At 43.8% G+C, this 22,516-nt stretch overlaps 1 protein-coding gene and 2 long non-coding RNA genes across 5 annotated transcripts in view; 2 read left to right on the top strand and 1 right to left on the bottom strand.

The window, feature by feature from the left end:
* Window positions 1-3,323, bottom strand: part of KLF3 (Kruppel like factor 3) — a 29,128-nt gene extending 25,805 nt beyond the window's left edge. Inside the window, exon 1 of one of the 3 annotated variants that reach the window (XM_042811971.1) lies at window positions 3,260-3,323. The gene's annotated coding sequence lies outside the window, so the exon portion shown is untranslated. Of the gene's footprint in view, window positions 1-354; window positions 1,404-1,423; window positions 1,995-3,259 lie in introns of those variants that run through there. The other 2 variants (XM_042811972.1, XM_042811973.1) reach the window with 2 other exon arrangements.
* Window positions 3,324-4,223: 900 nt separating this feature from the next.
* LOC122157044 lies at window positions 4,224-5,066 on the top strand. The gene is made up of 2 exons (XR_006167761.1): window positions 4,224-4,567; window positions 4,739-5,066. It is a non-coding gene; the product is annotated as an uncharacterized LOC122157044 (long non-coding RNA).
* A 1,809-nt stretch (window positions 5,067-6,875) lies between these two features.
* LOC122157122 lies at window positions 6,876-13,845 on the top strand. Its single transcript, XR_006167770.1, has 3 exons — window positions 6,876-7,191; window positions 12,537-12,583; window positions 13,729-13,845. It is a non-coding gene; the product is annotated as an uncharacterized LOC122157122 (long non-coding RNA).
* Window positions 13,846-22,516: the final 8,671 nt, after the last annotated feature.

The raw sequence follows: 22,516 nt of genomic DNA, 5'->3' as shown, positions 1-22,516 counted from the left end.
TTTTTTTTTTAATGAAATAGGAGAGTTGGAATATTACAGTGTGTACTGGAAACATGCATATTCCAGCGTGTAAGAGACAGAGAAATAAACAGCCCGCCCTACATTTTCATCCAGGGCCTGATTCAAAGCCCACTGATTTTGATGCAAGCCTTTCTCCTGATTTCAATAAGCTTTGGCTTGGATCCTTCAGCTCCTCAGCAGTCAGACCCAAGGCAAGAGAAACATTTACATTCTCTCTCTGCATTTCCTCTTGATGCTTTTCTATATCGGCATGGGGAGAAGTCAACTAATAAAAACAAGAACTGAAAAATCATTTTTGCACCTATGGAAACATCGAATGTAGAACAGCTATACCTGTTTATTCCAAAGAAAAGCCAGCACTCTCATTTCCTGCATTACATCTGTGAGACAGAAAATCTTCCAGTACGGATAAAGAGAGTGTATTTCTTTCAAGAACTGAACTGCAAAGTGCTCGCAGTGGGCCATCCAGGTTGGCTGAGGGCGGCAGCCAAGGCTCCCTCTGAAAGATGACTGTGCAGATGTGGGCTCTTTTCTCACACCAACCTAACTCCGTGGCTTTAATGGAGCGATTCCAGCCCAGCTGGCATCACAAGCCAGAGGAGAAAACTGGCTCTCAGCAGAGGGAGCGGGCGCTTCAGGTCACCCCCATAAACATACTAGGATTCGCGGGTGCATGTTAAAGGTTAACTTGGAAATCTCATGATGACATAATGCAGGCATCTTAAGCAACTGTGTGTGTAGGGACATGATAACTCACTGGGTGGGGATAGGGAGTTGAGGGGCAGCGGTGAGGGGCCTGGACGAGGCCACCAATCCACCAGAAAACAGCTCGAAACAGGAAAGAGCACCACATATGCCACTTGGAATGTGTGACGCAAACCCCAGCCTTGAAACAAAGAACAGGAAACAGCTCTGCTGGCTGCACTGGGGAGAAAGCACACAGAAACATTTAGGCGGCCCTCCCTGACCCTATATTCATGAGCAGCTGGAGTCTTTTAAAACAACAACAGTGGGTGGAGGTGTTTGTTCATTGGGTGTGAAGAAAAACACTGTCCTTATGCAGGGGACCTGCCCTATTGACAAACAGGCGCCCTGCACAACATGAAGGAGTGGGAGATTTTCAGACACCATGGGTCAAGATGATTAACTGCAGCCTTCCCTGGGCTGATGGATTTATTGCTGGACTCATATCACCAGTAGCTGAACACCAGCACAGCTTCGTTGTTCCCAGCAGCCAGCTCCCCATCCAAAGCATGGACCCTTACGGACAGAACCATAGGCACCCTGCAGGCACTGCTTTCAACTGTTAAGGGGCTTCTCCTGGCTTCCTTCATCTGGCACAGCTCAGCAAATTGTTCCAGAATTTTGCCTTCCCCATCCCTCTGTCTCACACAGACCTCACCTCATGACCTGTGGAGGTAATACTGTTGTTGTCAAAGCTCGACAAACGAATTCTTCAAGATGGAAGCAGAGCCAGGGTGCATCTGGTCCAGATGCCCATTAACGGCAACTTCAAGGTGTGTTTTCCTTCGAAGCTGTGGTTTCAGTGCCATCTTCCCTGACATGCTTTGGTTGCTTGTACCCTATGGGTGAGACACCTAATGCTATCCACGGTGAGGCTGTCTCACAGCAAACTACATGGTGGGTCACAGCAGCAGCTCCAGCAGCTGTCGGCTCCATGCTGATCTACCAGCTCCTCTTCATGGCGAGTATCTGGGACTGTAAGCAGCACCTGTATTGCGCAACTCCTATCTCCAACATCTCAGGACCTTTGTCTGATCTCGCTCACATTTACATGGTTATTTGTCTGAAGGCTTTTGCTGTTGGCAATGCAGGCACTGGTTGCACAGGTCACATCCCCAGAGCACCTCAGGGCTCCCTCAGGGCTCTGCTACTTTGAGGAAGTTCTGTCCGGTTCCTCGTGGAAGGAAGCAACACATTTAGTATCTTTTCTCCCTGCCCTTGACACCAGTCTCCCTCCCAGTCTGCACAGCGCATTCTGGGAAGGAAAAAAAAAAAAAAAAAAAAGCATTTGTTTGCTTGGACAAAAACAGAAGCGGTCACTCATGTCAGCATACTCAGGTTTTTGTATTTTTATATTAGACAAAAAGTTCTTAAAGATACGAAGGTTGGTCTGAAGTAACTCTCCAGGGTCAGGCAGGATTATCAGATCCAGATGGAGCTCCTCTCACACAGAGTTCCTCATGCAATTACCAAGAACACGCGTCTTAAAAGCACTCAGTGGAAAAAGTCATTACCGTGGAGCCGTGTAATCCTTTGTCTTGGATGCAGGTAACGAGCATTCACGGATATTATTAGCTTAAATAAAGTCTTCAAAGCTCTCCTCCCGCCACCCAAACGGAGCTTCTAGTAACAATACAGCCCTCAGAGCTCAGCTCCACTTCCTGCTCTTTCAGGGGCCGGGAAGCGAACGCAGCGAGCGGACAATGCAGGTACCTGACCGCGTCTGCCGGGCAGCGGCACGAGCACGAGGCAGCCCGGCTCCGCTGCGCGCCCCACGCAGCCCTCGGGCGCCCGCCTCAGTACCCGCGCCTGGCGTCCCCAGGCAGCCGCTGACTCCGCTCCAAAGCAAATATCCCGCTCCCTTTTCGGCTTTACAAAGCGACGTCCAGAAAAGGGAGCCGAACTACGGTCGTTATTTCTAATTCCATGTTTAACCGCGGCGCTTCCCTGGACGCTGCGTGGTTGAACTTCACCGACCTCGCTGCAACGTGGTGCTACGCTCGGTGACGATATGCGGGAAAACCTATTTCCGAGAGCCCGTATCGTCCCCGGTTAAGCACTTTCCAACGGCGAGCTCCTGCAGCGGCGTTCCCCGCCGCCGGGCAGCACTCGCCCTCCGATGGACACGCAGAACCCGCCGTTCTTTTCACCCCAGCGCCGCCCGACGCCGTGCCACGTTGGGATCCGCTGACACCGTTCCCCCTTCCCGCGGCCGAACCCCCGGGGGAGCCGCGAGGGGCCGGGCCGGACCCCCGAGGAAGGGTCCAGAGTCCCCAGGCGCCCCCGGCGGCCGCGCAGGTGCGCGGAGCCGCGGCCACGCCGCCACGCGGGAGACGCCGCCGGAGCCGCGGGGGGCAAGCGAATCCGGCCCCGCGCTCCGCCCGGCTCCGTTCTCCCGGCTCCCGCCCCGGGCACCGCGGAGCCGGCAAAGTTTTCCCCTCCCGCAGCCTATCCCGCCGCCGCAGCTCCCTCCCGTCCCGGTCCTCGCACTTACGCGGTGCTCCCGCAGGGCCGGGATGGCGCGGGGCGGCGGGGGCCGGGGGCGCTGCGGAGGCTCCGTGCCGGCGTGTCCCGCGGCTGAGGCGCCTCCGCGGTGGCTCCGGGTCTGCGTGCGAGGAGGAGCCGCCCGCCGCCGCCCTGCCTCCCGCCCTCCGCCCGCCTCCCCCCCGGGCTGCTGGCACCGGGCCGCGCTGTCACATGACGCGGCGCCTCTCGCCCTGCCAGGCTCCCTGGGCCGGCGGGGTTAGCGCTGGGAGGGTCACGGAGGGGAGCGCGGGAGGGCGGCTCCCGCCCGCGGGGTGGAGGCTCGGCAGAGGCGAGTCAGCGAGCAAAACAGCCGGGCACGCACTGACTGCGCGCCGCCCGCCCTGCCTCCCGGGGGCAGACGGCCCCGCGCAGACACTAATTATCCCCAGCAGCCCGGGGAGTGGAGGGGAGCGGGGCCGACGCCCGCTGACAAACCTGCCCGGCCAGCTGCTGTTCCCCGCCCGGCTGTCAGGCAGAGGCGTGCGCCTGGCACCCGGCTCGCAGCGCACCCCGTTCCCTCTCTCCGCGCCCACCCCGGCCGACCTGCGGCGGCAAAACAACAGCAACACCCAGCGCCCGGGGGGCAGGAAGGGAGGTGCTCGCTCTGGGGCGCTGCCGCCGAGCTGCCTACGCCGGCGGGGGCTGGGACAGGCAGCTGGGCGGTGTGGAGCTTGCCCGCGCCGCACCTCGGCGCGACGGGAGGGGAGGGCCGGGCCGAGGCGAGGACCGGCGGCCGGGCGGGGGGCAGAGGTGTGGGCCCGCCTCCGTCCGGCTTGGCGGTTCGCCCGGCTCGGCTGCTTGAGGCCCGTGCCGGGGTGTTTTGTACGGCTGCAGTCTGCCCGTCGCGCCCGGCCGTGCCGCCTCAGCCCCGCGGGCGGCACCGTCCCCGAGTTCGGTGTCCTGCGGGAGAGCACCCGGCTCGGCCCCGCTGCGGTTCGCCTGGCAGCTGGAAGCGACCTGCGGGCTCCGGTACGCGGATGGACTTGTGGAAGCGAGACCCGTCCCAGCACGGCGCTTGCCGCTCGGGGCGCGCTTCTGCCCGTACCGATAGGAAACGGCGGCCGCTTGTCTCCGTAGCCACCTGTGGACTTCCCTTGGAAAACTATTTTAGAAAAGTAATCTCGGCTTGCTGCTCCGCTCTGGTGAAAGTTCTGCCGCAAACACACTGTATTGTGCATGAAATTGTTATGTAGGCATTGTGCCATGTAAAATCCCATCCTCTCTTCGTTGATAAATGACACCTAACGCATCAAGCAATGGGCGACCGCCACGCTTGGTAGGTGCTCCTTGAGACCCGTCTATGTGCTTAACGCCCTGAGTAGGGCACCAGCATAACATGGCTATCTGTGCACGTTTGGGTTGTTGTTATTTCTACTTTCCTTGATTATTGCTAACTGAGTCAATAGTGCTGTAAGAGCACGTGTTCAGTCTACATCTTTATTTCTAGGATGTCTCAATGTGTCCCTTGACTTCGCTTGCTACTCTGAACGGCATTAAAAAGCAAACCAAGGCACTGATCTGAAGCCCTGAAGGGTATGACTCACTGACATAACAATACATTGTAGTATCTCCTGGATAATTACACTGCATCATGTCACAACAAAGTATTGTTGAAATATTATCATGTAGCTCATAAAGTGTGATTTTTTTTATTGTAAGCCTATAAAATAAACAAAATTGTTGTGTTAGAACAGACGTGCAGGCTCAAAGCATTTTGTTATGGCTGTGAAAATGAGCTGTAGCAGTAAATGCACTCAATATAACACAAATCCCAATTTGGCATTGTTTTATTTAGAGAACTAGCAGAGATGTCACTACTAGCTACAACTCTTAAGTTGGGGCAGAGTGGTTTTGATGTCGAACTGTGATACAGGACAAAATATTTGGCAGTGGTGAGCATGCTGCTCCTGGTAAAGTCACTGGTGTTTCCTGTTAACTACTACCTTGTGGTGGCCTCAGATGAACCACGTTTAATCCAGTGTAATTTTACTGTGTTCTGTGAAGTCACTTAGAATTAATGTTAGCAAACGAGGAGAAATAGGGTGTTAATGATGCTTTTGTGGTGCAAAGCAGGATTGTACACTTGTCCACACTCAGTTGTCTTCCTTTGCTTGCTTTTCACACTTAACCAAAAATTGGAAAGGCTGTCCAAATTCTGAAGTGAACATAATCTCATTGCTTTCAGTGGGAATCGAGAAGCTGGGAGGGGGAAGCTTGGGATGTGAAGAATCCCCACCATCTGGTTCACAGACCCAGCAGTTTTAACCAGGTCTGGAAGTGTTTCTGGATCAAAGGACTGGCTGATGGCAGCCCTTAACGTCTTCCAGTACCACACCTCCTCCATCTCTGCTCTGCCCGTTGTCCCAGCAGCAGTTCAAATGTTGATGTGCTGAGTGACTTCTCTTAAAACAGATTGAAGAGCAGTGGCATGCAAGACCTTGGGATGACAGAAAAGAGGAATGCTGCTCTGTTCTCCCTTGGTTTGTAGCACATGGCATGAGCCCTTGTTATGAAATGTACAATTCACACTCAGAAGTGCCAGGGAGAACATGGCACATACAGATTTCTGATATGGTCAGACAGGTACGTGGACTGAGTGGAATGGAATGTGTGCCTCCTTGTCAGAAAGAAACTATTAAAAACGTTAGATTAAAAGGTATAAGATGACCTGATATTTACTGGAGGATCAAATCTGGCCGTGTTGAAATGAACCCTTGCATCCACTAACTTACCTTTGCGATGAATGTGACTTAAATTGTACACAAATTTATGGCTTTTAAAGGTAAAGCGTTTTATTGTGCTTCTGTAAAATCATTTTAAAAATGTGAAACTAAGAATTTTGAGCATTTTTCCAATCCTTAATTCATCTACAGGTTATGGGAAGAACTTTGAGCAGTTTCCTGGTCCCAAGCAACAAAAGTATTACACTGGCATTTATTCTAAGTTGATCCATATTACAAAATTACTGTCTAGTCAGTGAGTGGCATTATACAAGGAGAATGTCCACTGCAGTCAGCGTATGTATCTGAGGTGTTGGATATTCACCTTGTACATCTGGTACTCTTTAAACTAGCTCTGGAATGAATGAGAGAGGTCACTGCATATTCATTATGCAATATTCATTATTTTTCTTAAACATGGTACACTTCTTGGGAAAACCCTAGATCACACTTAAAACGGTATGCTGATACTTCTTCTACAGCAAATGTTTAATCTCAGCAGCACAGTAACAGTATACCCCAGTGTTGTAATTCCAAGTTTTCAGAAATGTGGAAATTAGAACAGGAGGAGTTTAAATGATTTAGAAGCTTAGATATGCCTACACTGCAGTCACAGACGTACCCAAACTGGGTTTAAACAAGCTGGCTTGGGAGCTGTAAGCAATCCAGCTGCAGCAGGTGGATTGGAAAACATGCCCCAAAAGCTGGGTAAATAGCTGAGGGGTTAGGCTGGCCTGAGCTCCATGGCTAGACTACTATCAGTGCCCGAGCTGACTAATTTAAAGCTAGCCCAGTGATGTTTGCACTGTATTCCCATCACATCAGTTGTGCTTGCAGTATAGACATAGCCTGCTGTGAGCTGTGTGACTCAGCCCTGTCTCCTGACAGACGATGCTCGTGCAGTTCTGGAGCTGTGTGGGTACTATCAATCTGCAGGTCCTCATGAAAGGCTTTTCTGGATACTAAAAACTTCACAGTACAACACAAGGCACACTTTCACTGTGTGGATGAATCATAGAATCACCAAGGTTGGAGAAGACCGCCAAGATGATCTAGTCCAGCTGTTCATCTACTACCAAAATTTCCCCACTAAACATGTCCCAGAGCATAACATCTAAACATTTATTGAAGCTTCTCATATTCAAATGGTGACCCCCTCATCTTGTAGCTTCTTGGACAGGTGAGTAACATGTGAGTCATCCTATGCATTTGCATAATTGGTACTTTACTGTTTGCTTAGGGGAAAGGTAGGACTGTGGCGTGCAGTCAGACTCTGTGGGTCTGCCATGCAGGTGTAGGAGGGAGGACATCACCCAAGGAGTTTGGTCAGAGCTGGTGATAAGATGGATGGGCATTGGGTGGAGGCCTCCCTCCTCCAGGTGCCCAGACCAGCTGAGATTCCTCCTCCCTGCCTCCCCTTCTTGTTGCCCCAGGACTAAGACAACTACCATCATTGCTCACCGCTAAAATGAATTCTCATTTTGTGCAGAAACAAATTTCAGCTGCAATAACACAAGGCTCTTTTGTGCTCACAGCCTCACACAAGGAAGGGATGGATGGCTGCTCTTTCTAGTTAAAACCATCCAGTCACACATGACTGCCCTTAATAAAAAAACAGCCCTCCAAGGGTCAGCCCTCAAGTCCATGACAGCAATCAAAATTACAGAGAGAGGCTTTGGGGATAGAGGGAGAAGGGGGATTTAATTTCTTTATATATGTTGATATTTTTGAGAACAAGCAAGTATTTGTTGCAGTTGTAACTTTTACCAAAGGCTGCTGAGGTTGAATTTCATTATTTGATGTGCAGAAAGATTGTTGTATTAAGTATTATGTCTAAGATGTAGCTGAGTGAGACTTGAGATTTCCATAGCAGAAAGAATAGCAACAAGTATAGCAGTAACAGCAGACATGTTTTTGTCAATAATCTTGGGTATGAAGAATCCCTTCCCATCAAATTTGCTGTGATGTGTGCTCAGAGGAGGTATAGATATTGATATTGGTGTAATTAAGATCACAGTCTGTGTCTTTTTACTGGTCGTCAGCTTTACATCTGTACTTTATTTGTGTTGAAGACTGGGACTGGGGCTGTTTTTTGTTTTTTTTCTTTTTGTTTTGTTTCCCCCCCCACTAAACATAGTCTGTGTAAAACAGAAAACAAAAAAGGCTAAGTGATTTGCTCATACAAATATATACGCAGTCAGTACTTTCGTTATAGAAATCCTGTTGCATGTCAATTTCTGCCCATTATTCTTTCCCATCAGAAAGCGATAAAAATATGTATATAAGTGAGTTACTCTGTTCAGTGTAATTCATTGTATATATAATGGAAATGAGTCTGCTGACCTTGACTGTACAGAAGACCTATTTTGTGTTCCATAATACCCTGCAAAAGCCTGGAATCAATGGGAAGTCCAGAGAAGTAACACTCCTCTTTGCTACTGTCAGAAAGTCTTGTTGCACTTTTGTTAGACAGAAAATTGAATTGTTGATGAATGAAATTTAGATATATCAATTTGTGTCTGTCCGTATGATGTAAAAGTTATTTTGACTTTGAGTCAGACAACTCAGAATGCAGTGCCAGATCAGTGTCACCTCATCTTGTAAATGATGTCCCAGCCCATGGCAGGGGAGCTGAACAAGGTGATCATTAAAGGTTTCTTCTAACCCAAGCCATCCTGTGGTTCTGTGATTCATCCCAGCAGAAACATGTATCATGGGTCTTCAGTGATGAGGTGCTGGAACAGGCTGCCCAGAGAGGCTGTGGATGCCCCATCCCTAGAAGTGTTCAAGGCCAGGTTGGATGGGGACCTGGGCAGCCTGGTCTGGTAATAAATGTGGAGGTTGGTGGCCCTGCATGTGGCAGGGGAGTTGGAGATTCATGATCCTTGGGGTCCCTTCCAACCCTGGCCATTCTGTGATTCTGTGATTCTGCGGAGAGAATGTTAAGGGTATCTAATCACAGTAGTCTATAGTTAAGAGTGCTATATCTAGTCACCAGTTATTATCTATCTGCTTGATTGATGGGGAAACAGATAAGCCTTAAGATGTTTTGTTAGTTATTTTGATTTGATTAAAACATTTCTTTGTCTACTTTGTCTTTTTTTTTTTTTTTAATTATGTACAGCTTCAGCTTTGTTTAACTTTTATATGACACAGATTGACCTTTGTAAGCCTCGTATCCAGAGACAGATTTCAGGTGTACTTCTGCCTGAATGGAGAAATTGGGTCTAATTTGAATGACTGAGAAACGACCTCAAAAAAAAAAAAAAAAAAAAAAAAAAGGAAGAAGCTTATGTCCATTTTTGCTGTTTTCTCCCTCCTTTCTCATTTGGGAAGTTTGCTTGCTTGTTCAGTTTAGGACATACAGTCAGAAATTCAGACTCAAATTCAGGGCTGACATAACTCCTTCGACTTACTGGAATTTCCACAGTCACGAATGACTCAGAATGCCCAATATTCAAAAACAGCCTCTGACAGGATGCCATTTTGGGAAACAATGTTGTTCTTTTGTTTTGTTTTCTTTTTCTTTTTGGAAAAGCTGGTGTTGTGTGAAAAATATATGCTAGCAGAATTTGAAAAGTTAATATAGGACTCAAAAATGTCTCTTTTTTACTCTGGAATGTTTACTGAAAATTTACTGCAGTTCTTTGTTGATTTGTGAGGCTCTGAAGTGATTTACCTGACAAAGCATAGAGTTTAATTCTTTTGTCCGAAGACATGTTCTGAAGTTGGCATAATTCATTCCCTTGCTGTTTGATAAAACTTTGCAGAATCTGTCCAGGTTGGACTGGATTAACCCCTGTAATTGTCTAGCTGCTTTTCTGAATTCAGAGCTGAGCCTGCTCTGTTGGGACATTGGGCTAAACAACCTTCTGAGGTCCCTTTCAGCCTGATGCTCTGATTCTACACTGTACCATTTCTAGGGGAAGAGAAGAACCATTGGCTGTCCATGGCAGATGGACATGTTTAAAATGTTGTACTTGGTAAGGTTGAATGAAAATAACTTGTAGGTTAAAATTACCATTATGAAACATTAAGAACAAAGTAAAGGAATAGCCAGTGGCTACTATCTTCCACATAGTGTACTCCAAACATGCAAAATATATACTCCAGCAAGAGTGGTGTCTATTGGTTATAAATGGAGATCAAATATTGTTCTCTGTTTTTACCAGCAGTACCATCAATTTTTTATCATTTTTTTTCCTTACTGCATATCCTAAGTATGAAAACCAAAAGAAGTATGTAGGGAAAACAGAGCTGCAATTTCTTTCAAAAAATATATTTTTTTCATATAAACCTATCTACTATTTTCATCATTGTTATTTTCATGGTATTTCCAAAATATCTTTGTAAGCAATGCTGTTTAGAATATCAGTGTATAAACAAAAAGATTGATATTTGGGGTGATAAGGGCTGTGGAGTGAAATACGCTCCCCTTACATGAAACGTAATCCTCTGTCTTCTACACAGGAACCTAGTAATATCATTATCAGTCTACCTATTTTAATGAAAGGTGATTTGACAGAAGATTTTAATTATTTACTCAGCAATACATTTTCTGCAGTGAGGAATTTTTCTATATGCAGAACAAAATTCTAAGCTTGTTTATTAATGAAAGAATACTCCTGTTAGATGGTGAGTGCCTTGACCTCCAGTACCTCGTACTTCCCACTGCAGCACAAAACACAGATGAAATTTCACTATTATAATACAGGCAAATACTTTGAAACAATACAGCCAGCAGAAACTTGAGATGAGGATTATCTTGTAGGTCTGGTTTTTCATCCTAGCTAGGGTGTGTTACCTTAATAAGTAACCCAAATAATTACTTACAGATTCAGCAAATGGTAAGGTCACATTGGCATTTCTGAGCAAGGAAACATATTAGAGACAACTGATTGATTAAAGTGGCCTTCATTTCCTTGAAATACTCTGGCAGCTGCTAGAATTCAAACACAATCTATGAGATTGTTAAAGAACAGGTACTGGGATAGCAGAGCATGCAGCATTCAGAATATCTAAAGGCATGGGGTACTATATTGGTATCCTGCCTGCAGTTCATTTTGTTGTTCAGGATTTTGTTGGGAAATACCAAGTGTTGCTAAAATAACGTGAAAGCAAAGAAACTATTTCACAATATGTGCAAATCTTCCAGTTGTGCTCATAGTTTTTTCAATACAATAGGAAAAGCATTTGTACAGTGTGTTTTGCCAAACACCTTCATCATTTTTCATTAATCAGATAAAATGAATATTTTAATGTCACTCAGTGTTTTTCAATGGAATCTTGAAAGCTAACAGGATTACTAGCAAGTAAACCTTTCCCAATCTGAGCTCTAAGGGAAGACTTACCACTTCTGTTACTTCTTGGGCCTCCCTATCTACATACAACTGTTAATGTCAGTATTACATTTTCCAGAATGACCAAAGTCTTTTTAAGTCTTCGACATTTCAGTATGTATCTTGAGACACTTTTGAAAGATTGTCAAAGCATGGTGGAGTCAGTACATCCAGGATACTGTTTTCTCAGACTGTTGGCATTTTTCAGATAGGGCAAACTGGCCTTTTTGGTTTTTTTCACTTTTGTTGCTGGCGACTGAAGGAGGAAATAGAAATTGAACGTCTGTGTGTTTATCTGCTCACTGCAAGCACTACAGTCATGGCCACCTCCTTGCCTTATCAGTGCTGGATCATTTAACATCCCTCATTATATTTACATAAACCCTGTGTTTTTAACATGCACATTCAATGGTCCCATTTCTGACCTGATTTACATGATTTGTTAAAACTACTAACCGAAGCATTAGTAACAGTATACTTACTTCAGATGAACTAAATAGCTTCAGAGACTCTATTTCAATTACAGTCCTGCACACATAGCTTGCAAATATTTGGATCACTGTATGTATGAAGAATACATAAATATATGAATCTACATGTTAAAAGCTCTAATGTCGATATAGTTGGTATGCAAAGGGCTCTGAGGCATAAAACTAGAGTAGCAGGTGTGGGTGAAGAAAACAGGAAAGGTGATGCAGGTCTTCTGTTCACAAAATCTGTCCACCTATATTGCTGTGTTATGTTAATTAGTTCTTATTCACTTCCGGCCCTAAGTGACTGTGCCCTATGTCTCTGCCTTGCTGAGCACTCTCCTTTCATCACTGAAGAAGGAGCAGCATCTGTACTACTTGTAAAAGCAGCATTTGTAGTAGTGGTCAAAAAACAGGAGATTACAGCTGACACTGATATAAATAAAAAGCAGGCGGGCACGTTATATACCTGTGATGCAGATAATTTCTAATTGGTCATTTTCTTCAAACTTCAGTGAAAAGTATTGCATACTCTGTAAGGGAGTTCCTTCTTGCTGCACTTTTGTGAGATGGGGAAGCTCATCACTGTTTAACTCATGGAAAACTAAGGCAGTGTAAGCAAGTGAGGGTGAAAACTGTAGTTCTAAACCAGAAAATTCTCTGTGGAACTTTCAAATGTGTGTCTTGGTTTTGAAATATGGACTTGTATGTTTCAGTGTGTCAAGAATTGAAAATGCCTTTCTTGAAACAGCACATAAAACAGGTGAGTCCTCTTTCCTCTTCCTACATCAAGGTGTCTATTTTGAATCCATTTATATTTGCTGGAACAGTAGAGAATTGTTAGGTTTTGAGGCTAATGAACTTTTTCTAAGTCATTTCCAGAATTATGAACATGATGGTGGCAGTGTGTTGACAAGTTGGTCTAGAAACTTATTTTTCCATGCCATGTGATAGAGAAATATTCATGAGTAATAGAAAAATGCCTGAGGCCACAAAGCATACCACCGTGATTAGGTAATTTTGCCTGGAGTTTGCTCTGAGCATGTTGGTGACTTTTGCACCTCAGGTCTCAGGCACGGAGGCAGCCCCAGCAGACCACTGTCACAGATGCTGCCCAGCTCTGCTCTGGGGTGAGGTGGGTCAGAGTGTATTACCACACCAGCACTCTGCTCCAGGTTCTTCTGAGCTGGGTTGGTTTCTCTGCATGCCACGGTCTTGGGTAAAAAAGGAAAAAAAAGAAAAGAAAAGAAAAGAAAATTAATTTGTATTTTCAGAAAGGAGCCATACTCAAGGACTAAAATCACTAATCACTAATGTCAGCCAATGTGACATTAGTGCCTAAGTCTTTTCGATCACCTGTTTCTGTTTCAGTTTCTGCTCTCTGATATGTGCCACCAACTTTCCCCAAACCATGAAATGCTGCTTGTACATGTTGCCATTTCCTGACATCTGAACAAATTCTTCTACAATCCTTTGAAAAATTTTTGATGAGTATCTGACTAATTTCATGCAATCATTCCCACGTGGGTCAGACATGTTTAGTCCCAACGGTCTGAAGGAACCCACAAAGACTCACAAATCTGGATGGAGGGTGCCTTTCCCTCTGAATACTCCCACACTGAGCTCTCCTGCATGTGGTCCATAGAGGAGGATGTGACTGTCTGTCCTGACATCCTTGCCCTCGCCTCTGCAAGGCCTGCTTATATAACTTCATGAGGCTGAATTCCAGTATCTATAGTAACGTTCAAACATAAATAAAACAGTTACCAAAACAAGAAAAAGTTACTGAAAACTATCCAGAAATGAGATCTTACCTCTCCTGGATTACACATACAGCAAAAGAATGAGTTGCAGGGTCTATATAGATTGCCAAAGAGTTTCTTATTCCCATATTGTCTCCTTTTGCAGTATGCAAGAAAGATAGAAGAGAGGATAAGGTCTTCAGAGAGGAGAGAACTGGCTTGAAATGGGAGCTGGGGAGGACTGCAGCTTTGCTGGTTTTCAAAGATGTTTTTGGAGAGCTGGTAAGAGGGTTTTATTAGAGGCAGAAGTAGAAAGAGCCATTGGCATGTTAATGGCTGCAATTGGAAGTGTTTTGGTGCTGGAGGCACCTGCTCATGTATCCGTCTGTCTGGGATGTCTGGATTGCATGGAACTGAGAAGATCAAGATTGTGAAAACATGAAGGTGATTTTACATTCGAATTTAATCTCTTATGTTTACACTGAAAGTGTGATCTCTTCAGGTTACTTTGGACTCCATTCATGAGCAGCAGAACTACACTTATTACCTCTCCAAAGGGCCCCCTCAGCAAAAGTTCTGGCAAGACATGGTCAGACCAGATTCAAGTCAGAGAAATTCCACCTTTGATGAACAATTATTTAGAGATATCATCACAGGAATCTGCTGTAGCTATTCTGAAACTCACTTTAATGTCTATTGTGCCCGTTACCACCTTTTCTCCTTACAAGTCACTTGCAGAGGACATCAAGAGAGGCTACTGTCTTTACAGTAGAGGCTTCTAATAAAAAACCTAGGTAAACTGCTACTGATCAGCCACGTCTTCTATGAATAGTCGGAAATAGAGAACTGTGGGCTTGTGGATCCTCTGGAATTTCATAAAAAATACATGCGTTGGATAATCCTAATGGTTTTTACTTAAGCCATTTACAGCGGTTTGTTTTATTCTGCCATATCTGAATGCTTGACTTCTGAAAAGAAAATATATTGTTGTAGGATTATATCTTGGTGCAAAATTACATGTTTTTGTTATGTGCTTATGACAGGTAAGAAGTACGAATTGAAAAGACTGAAATTCAAATCAAACTTTTTACTTATGAGGTTTCATGTGCAATCATAAAAAGAGTGCAATCATAAAAATCATAAAGTGAAAACAGAAAAGGTGTGTAAGCCTAAGTGTACAGCCTAAGGGAAATATTTTTAAAGTTATGACAGGCAAAATAGCATTCAAATTCAAAAGCAGTTGTACCTTCTTGCTTTGGGACAAATAGTTACATAACAAAGGCACAAATGAATGTTTTTCTCAAAACAGGCTGTGTCCTGTAAAATTTGTCCCTAATTTCAAAGTCCTTAAACGCTCCAATTTTCCCGAAGAAAACTGTTGCAAACAGTAGTCCTTTAGAACTGGAAGTTCTCAGAAATAAGCACTTGAGAAACTTAGAGCTTCTTATATTTGTGCAGACATCATCTACATAGTGAAGCCCTCAGGAACACATTCGTTCCACAGTGCTCTAAAAACCAAGAATTACTCTGTTAACAAACAGCCATTTAGTTACAAGAGCAATCAATAAAGTAGTCAGTAATGCATTTAAGCCTTTTTAGTAGTCGTGATCAGTGCTGGGGTAGGAGTAAAAAGTGATCAGAAAAAGGATCAAATGTGGAATATTTTGACCACAAAGGTCATAAATCTGACTTCATGTATACAAAAACCCAAACTAACAACGGAGCTTTTGGCAGATAGTAATGAAGAATCGGGGGGATCAGAAATTCTACAGTGGAAAGTCAACATGCACACTCACTGGGCAAAATTCACCTGTGTGTAAAGAGACAGCAAAATCCTATTTCCCACATAGATCTCATTTATACCCCTAAGCAGGAGTAATGTTTAGGAGTAATTTCAAAGAAATAATGTAGAAAAGAGAATGCCATTCTTTGTGATTAATAAGTGTCTTTCATTCTAGAATGATTTACGTACGTGCCTAGCTTAATATACTACAGATACTCTGGTGATAACAATGTGTGGACACAAGAAGCCTGCAGTAAAGGTTGAGTAGAACTGGGACCTAAGCAAAGAAATATAGGAATGAAGAATAAATCATAAAATCTATTTTTCCATTATGTGTCATTAGTAAGAGATGGAACATATTTTTAATATGCTAACTACTATATTTTATATAACTATAGTGTTTTATATATTAAAAGCACTATGTGAGTAATAGTCCACATGCAAGAAGTCAATATTCTTATCAACAGTTGTAAGGAATGCAAGGGGCTGCTTTGGTAGGGCTACAGAACAGAGCCTGTTCAGTAAATTTCACATCTAACAAAGTCACTTGTATTATTTTCCTCTATAGTTTTACAGGTGAAATGGGCTGATGTTGTAAGAACCAGATATTTGCTTTTCTTATTTGAGTAAACATCTAAACAAAACTAGGTGAAAACACCTTAATCAGTCAAACAAGTCATTATTATGTAGCTGTGTGGCCTACAGCTACAGGTATTAGTAAGGCAAGCTGATACTTAGCCTTCATACTTAAAAATTCGTGCTAAGCAAGGATGCAGTATGCATTTGGGAAGCCTTACAATGAGGGAAATGTCTATCAGATCTTCTTTTGTTCTTTAAAGATCCCATTCAAGGAACGAGTGAGCCAGTAGGTTCACTGAAAGGCTATTTAGCCTTCAGTGGAATGCATTACAGAGAGTGGATTTCTTTTGGGTAGCTGCTGTTATGTTAAATCTTGTGGTATGTATTGCTTGAACACTGCCCCGCAGCCAAGCAAGAATCATTTGCTTTAAGATACTACATCAACCTTGTGTTTTCCTCCTAAATGGTGGACTATTAATTGGGATATTTTACAGGAATGGGGAGAATTCAAGACTTGAAAACAAAGTAAAGTCTGTCCACCCATTAGCACTCAGATTTTTCAGGCTGAACTGATTTCTTTGCAAGAGATGCTCCCATCCCAGCATCTCTGTTGTTGTTTTCTTTATAACTTGACTTATTGCTTGAACTTCTGTCAGTTTTACAGACTAGAGCTCTTGTTTCTTTCTTCATGAGTAAGTAAGAAAAGAATGCCAAAACAAAGTACATAAAAGATTAGAGGGAGAAAAGTGTGAAGAAATTGAAATATTGAGAATCTGCATGATTGCTTTTAGCAAAACATTCAGTTCTTAATTTTGAATCAACTGGACACAAATCTTGAAAAAAGCATTGATTCAGTGAACACAGACAAAATGCCCTGCATAACTCAATCGAATCGCATCAAGAATTATTTGCTCCCACATATTTTCCAGGGTAAATATTTGGGTGTGCCTGATGATGACTTTTGTCTTGAGAAAGCAAAGCAAATCAAAGAAGGTCCTTTTTTGTGCCGGTCATTTACAGATCGAAGATCCTTGAAAATTCTGGTTTCTCAAACAGGGTATGTGTGGAATTCCTGCGATCTATGTGCGACTAATTCAAATGGAAATTTTAAAATTGGCTTCCTTCAATCGAGTTTTGTTATGCACTTGGCATGTGTTCACACCCAAACCTCCCATCTGCAGCCTGCACCTCCATTGCTCAATACCTAACTCAAAGAACTCTGACCTTCCTGGACCATTAAGGTGTCTTTTCGTTTGTGGCTGGTTGGCCAGGGCTGTTGCTTACCATAAGAAAGATTTAAATGCGGTACATAATGTAGGTTTTTGGTTTTCTCAGTTTTATTTCTGTACACTGAAAAAGAGCTCCTTTCTGGCACGCTGCAGCTTTTCCACAGCATGAAACGCGGGACATGAAGAGCAGGATACAGGGCTTATAACCTGAGTTTAAAATGCAATTGCTTTGCATTCATATGTTTTCTTTTTCTTAGCAGTAGCAAAGTGAGTGCAGGATATACTGCCACCTCTACCAGAAACAAATCCACTACTTTCTGATCTCTGTTACTGAGTTGTTTGAAAAAGAGCAAAACCTTCTCTTTGTCTTATGACTGTTTCTGATAAGCTGACAGCAGGAATTCTAGACTCCCATGTGGCCTCTGATAGGACACAGTTGAGCTGCTTGGTAAGACACAGTTGAGCTGCTCGGTGGCATGCCCTCCCTGGCTGCCAGCAAGCTCTGCAACTCCATGGACTGGAGACGAAGTGGGTATTTGCTCAGTGGTTTTATGGCTACATTGCACCACTAATTATTTACTCTCATTTTATAGCCATACCTCTCCCTTCCTGATCTTGCAGGTCGCTATGCTGCAAAGGCTGGATCTGGCTCAATAAAGTGGAAAACAAACTCTCTAGAGTTCTGCTCTAGATGCATACAAATTTCTGGTGAGCCATATATGGAATGAGTAACGCTGAATATTTAATTATCAAGAATTAGTTTCTATGAATTAGAAAATTGTTAGTGCACATGCAGGCACTCGCAGGTACATGTAGACATGTACAAACACATTTTTCTAGTGGCTTGAATACCGTATGAACTTGAAAGATTGATGGCCTGTATTCTATGGATGGGAGATGACACAGTACATGTGAAGGTTTGCTCTTCACTGGAAACTGCTTTTGGAGCTAGCAAGCCTCCCACCGTTGTGATCAGACTGTGAAAAGTTTACTTTTGATTGTATCCATTTTTTTCCTGGGGGGAAAAACAAAACAACCAAAAACTCCTACCCTTTTCTGTACAACTGTGTCTCCACTGGATTTCTACTGACTACAGAGCAGTGAAGAATGGCTCTAAACTGATGCACTTGGCTCCTTTTTTGTGTCGGCTTGAAGAGGTTAGGGGACATGAATGAGCAACACTTTCAGAAAATTCTTGGTGTGAGATCTGCTCTTATTGCTAGTTAAAGGCAAGGCCTGCACGCAATTAATAACTCCTGTAAAATTGTATTTGAGATGTTTGCTGGCAACAAATAAAAGGACGTTTGTTGAAAAGAGGTGTGGTTTAATGGTCTCAACACAGAGCTGTGACTGACGATCCCCTGTGTTCTTCCTGCAGCTTTGACAGTGATAGCCAGTCTGTCTTTTGCCGGGTCATATATTCTCTATGTGCTTCTGTTTGCCTTCTCTGAAATGAGCTAGAAACAGTTTAACTTAGCTTATAATTATTTACTGTTCTCAAAATAATGTCAAAAAATAAAACGTCAATCATCAGGTTCATCTATCTTTAGTTTTCTGACTATTAGAGACATACACTGCCTTCAGAAACTGACGTCTTTTGTGTTAGCAAGATACAAGTTTTCCTTCTGGAAGAACTTTCAGAATTTCTGGAAGTCCCCTTTCAGTCATCCATCTGAACTTGTGCAGAGTTTGACACTGTCCCATGTGACATCCTGGTTGCCAAACTGGAGAATGGACCTCTCACTGGATAAGGAATTGGATGTATGATTGCACTCAGAGAGTTGTGGGGGGAAGGGATGCTATCCAGAGGGACCTGGATGGGCTTGAAAAATGGGTTCATGCCAACCTCATGAAATTCAACAAGACCAGGTGCAAGGTCCTGCATCTGGGTCAAGGCAGTCTCAAGGACAGATACAGGCTGGGTGGAGAATGTCTTGAGAGCAACCCTAAGGAGGATTTGGGAGTCCCAGATGATGGAAGATTCAGCATAAGCTGGCAATGTGTGCTTGCAGCCCAGAAAGCCAACTGTATCCTAGGTTGTACCAAGAGAAGTGTGACCAGCAGGTTGACAGAGGTGATTCTGCCCCTCTACTCTGCTTTTGTGAGACCACACCTGGAGTACTGTGCCCAGTTCTGGGGCCTCCAACACAAGAAGGACAGGGAACTGCTGGAGCTGGTCCAGAGGAGGGGCACAAAAATGACCAGAGAGCTCTTGGAGAGCACCTCCCTTACGAGGAGAGGCTGAGAGAACTGGGGATCTTCAGCCTGGAGAAGAGGAAGCTCCAAGGTGATCTTGTAGCTGCCTTCCAGTACTTGAAGAGGGCCTACAGAAAAGCTGGGGGGGACTTTTTATAAGGCATGTAGCGACAGGACTAGGGGAAATGTTGTTAAGCTGGAAGAGGGTAATTTAGACTGGATGTTAGGAAGAAATTCTTTACTGTGAGGGTGGTGAGACATTGGAACAGATTGCTTTGCAAGGTCGTTGGTGACCCCTCCCTGAGAGTATTCAAGGCTAAGCAGGATGGGGCTTTGAGCAGCCTGGTCTAGAGGGAGGTGCCCCCGCCTATAGCAGAGGGGTTGGAACTAGAAGATCTTAAAGGTCCCTTGCAACCCAAATCATTTTATGATTCTGTAATTCTATGATTATAGAGGGAATCTACATGATTGAATGAGGCTGATCTTTAGATGGCTGAGATTCATGTCATCCTGAACGCTGCATTAAGGGTATTTATCCACTGTATGAAGAAGAAATAGTTTTCACTTCACATTAGTGGTCAGTGAAATGAAAAGATTTGTGTGAACAAGAGAGAAGGGATGAGTGTTTCACAAGGGAATGCCTGGAAAAGCAAGATTCTAGTCCAAGTGAAAAACAATTTAAATGAAATATTCCAGTAAAGCAGGAGTGTCATAACGAGTTACGACGAATGGGCTACAGGTCTAGTTGGAGATTTAGGAACAGAACACAGGTTCACCAAGTATTTCAACAGCTTGTGAGGTTGACTAGGGAAGAGAAGATATAAGGTATGAAAAATAATAATTACAGATATTATCAGTGGAATGAAGCAAGGCCATTGCAATAGCTCAATGGCAAATGCACTAAATGATTGGAGAGTTGAACAGAGGGACAGAGTTTTAGGCCATCCATCCATGTGGGCTGGTAGAGAGCCAGTGCTTAGAAGTGATCTCAACTGCAGGAGGCAAAATGCCAACCACATTACTAATGCAGTCTCCTTCGCCAGCTGATCTCTTTGGCAGCGCTGGTGTCAGCAAAGCAAAACAAAGCTTAATGAGATTGCTGAAGGAATGGTAGATGACTGCTGTAAGCAGGAAAAGCTGCTTTTCAGTATGTAGTAGCCATGGTTCTCTAGATCGTGGGCACTCACAGGACTGCAAATGGACCAGAAATCAGTCTCTGCGTGTGACCACTCCTTTATCATAGAAGATGATCATTGGGAAAAGCAGGCTGAAGTCAAAGTGCCGGTCTTGGAAAGCTGCAGAGCCCACAGCTTATGTTAACAAACTGTCCTCTTGTGGAGAGCCAGAATTTCCAAATCCTGGCTTCTTCAGCACTGTCCTTTGGGCTCGCAGCTCTCCAAGAGCGTGTGCTTGATGCGTGGCAGCTGGCAGCAGGCTGCACTGGGAGCAGCAGGCTGCACCAGCGGGCACAGCCTGGCAGTGGTACCCAGGGACCAGGCCACAGGAGCTTGCCTCTGCTTTTTGACCCCAAGTGCTTTCAGCAGCCACTACTAGTGCACATGTAACCATAGCAATCCAGAGTATTTTTGGGGGGATATATAGTAAATATAAGTAGATATTGCCTCAGAGCTCTTGATGTAAAATAAAGATTTATTTTCAGGAGTATTTCCTGCTGCAGTCCTTGAAACATTGGTGATGGCTGGATTTCTGAGGGTGGCTGGTCCCTTGAAAACCTGTGGGTTATATACCATCCATATAGGATTCTTATGTAGGACAGTACAGTTCAAATAGGCCATCTGGATCATTAAGTTTGCATCTCCCTTGTTGCAAGCAAGTGTGTCATACAGCCCCTACTTCAAGTTAGACAAATGTCCCTGTAAAACCAGTTAGGTTTCTATTCCCACTTGTTCTATTGTCTGTTTTAGAACTTTATTTCTTTGCTGGTTAAAAACATAAATTATGGCATAACTGTATTCATTTCCACTTCCATTTCAATTTCAATCAAATGCCAGCATTATTCTGTAGCCGAAGAAGTTATTTTAGCTTTCTGATGTTTATATGGTATCCCTATTTGACCTTCATTTCACTAGGTTAAACAAATGAGGCTATTGTACTCCTGTGTTTTGTAGCTGATCCATTCTTTGGATGATGTGAGTCATCTGCACTGCCTTTGCGTCCTGAATTCATCCCTCTTGAACAATGGATGATCAGAATTGTAAACAAAATATTTCAGATGAAGGTGCAGCAGTGCTTTGCACATTGCCTTGAATGTTACGCTATTTTTAATGGAAATGTTTTGGCTGAAACATCTCAGGATCACATTCATAATTATTTTTGCATATACTATGTATCCCATCATCCTGGCATCCCCAGTCTTCTCTTCTGCATTTCCAGCTGATAACTTCTGCCACGCTGCAGGAATTATTGTTTCCAATCCCTTGTTGCTGGAATTAATGTTACTTCATTTACATTACTAACCTACGTTAGCACTTTGTTCATATGTGAACTTGTAAAGCATTTCATAAAATGTCAGTTCTTGTTACCAGTATGAAGAATTAATTAATTAATGATTATTATTTCACATAAAACAAAGGGAAACTGGATGTATGTAGGATTTGTGATGTTTAATTTATGAGAGCATCAGCATTCGAATGGCCAGAAAGATATTGCTAATTATGTTATTTACTTCAGGGAGATCTTTAGCTTAGATTTCTAAATCCTTGTCTCAGTTGTGAATAACTTTGTCAAATTTAATTAGGTGTCATAGCTCAGCAGGAAGAAGGTTTAACTAAAGCTATCTTAATTAATAGACCTTTGGCATTCAAGTGTGACCGGAGTTGCAGAAAATTGGCTGAGTTGAAGTTCTCCAGCCTAAAGACTTGGGAGAGCCAAACAGTGTTTTTGGTAAAGGATGTTATGCTGAGTTGCACAAAAACTGTTTTTATCTTGTTTGTGCTGTTGGAATCACCGCTATTTCTCCTGTTCTTTTCTATGACAAAATCCTATCTGAGAATAAATACAGGAGGGTAGAGTTCAGGGAGAGTTTTTTTGTTTTAAGATTGCATTTTCTGACTTTGAAATGCTTGATTTCTCAGCTCTGTGGCTGCATCAATTACATTCCTTTGTCTTGACATCTGTGTGTGTGCCTGTGTACTTAGTGTATATAA

Source organism: Centrocercus urophasianus, unplaced genomic scaffold (assembly GCF_019232065.1).
Source record: "Centrocercus urophasianus isolate 14NV4802_14NV808 unplaced genomic scaffold, USGS_Curo_1.0 seq_13, whole genome shotgun sequence".
Taxonomy (NCBI): domain Eukaryota; kingdom Metazoa; phylum Chordata; class Aves; order Galliformes; family Phasianidae; genus Centrocercus; species Centrocercus urophasianus.
The sequence above is the reverse complement of the archived record's forward strand: the minus strand, read 5'-3'. Positions and strand labels throughout refer to the sequence as shown.